Source organism: Morone saxatilis, unplaced genomic scaffold, assembly GCF_004916995.1.
Source record: "Morone saxatilis isolate NCDOM2014 unplaced genomic scaffold, NCSU_SB_2.0 Contig18, whole genome shotgun sequence".
Classification (NCBI taxonomy): domain Eukaryota; kingdom Metazoa; phylum Chordata; class Actinopteri; family Moronidae; genus Morone; species Morone saxatilis.
In genome coordinates, this window is record NW_023339740.1 from 1,991,515 (window position 1) to 1,991,719 (window position 205).

Here is a 205-nt window from a genome sequence, read left to right on the forward strand (position 1 = left end):
GGCGCTATACAAATAACAAATACAGTCCATTTATCATTTGGTGTGCTTTGTGTGTGTCTGCTTTTTTCATTCATGTTTAGATTTCATTATATTAATAATTAAATCTCCAATTAGTATATCCTTTAAAAAAAATCACCTAATACAGAAGCTTCTGTCGCCTGATGAACATCTGTCCTCTTTTTGTAAGCCGTGTGTGTGTGTGTGT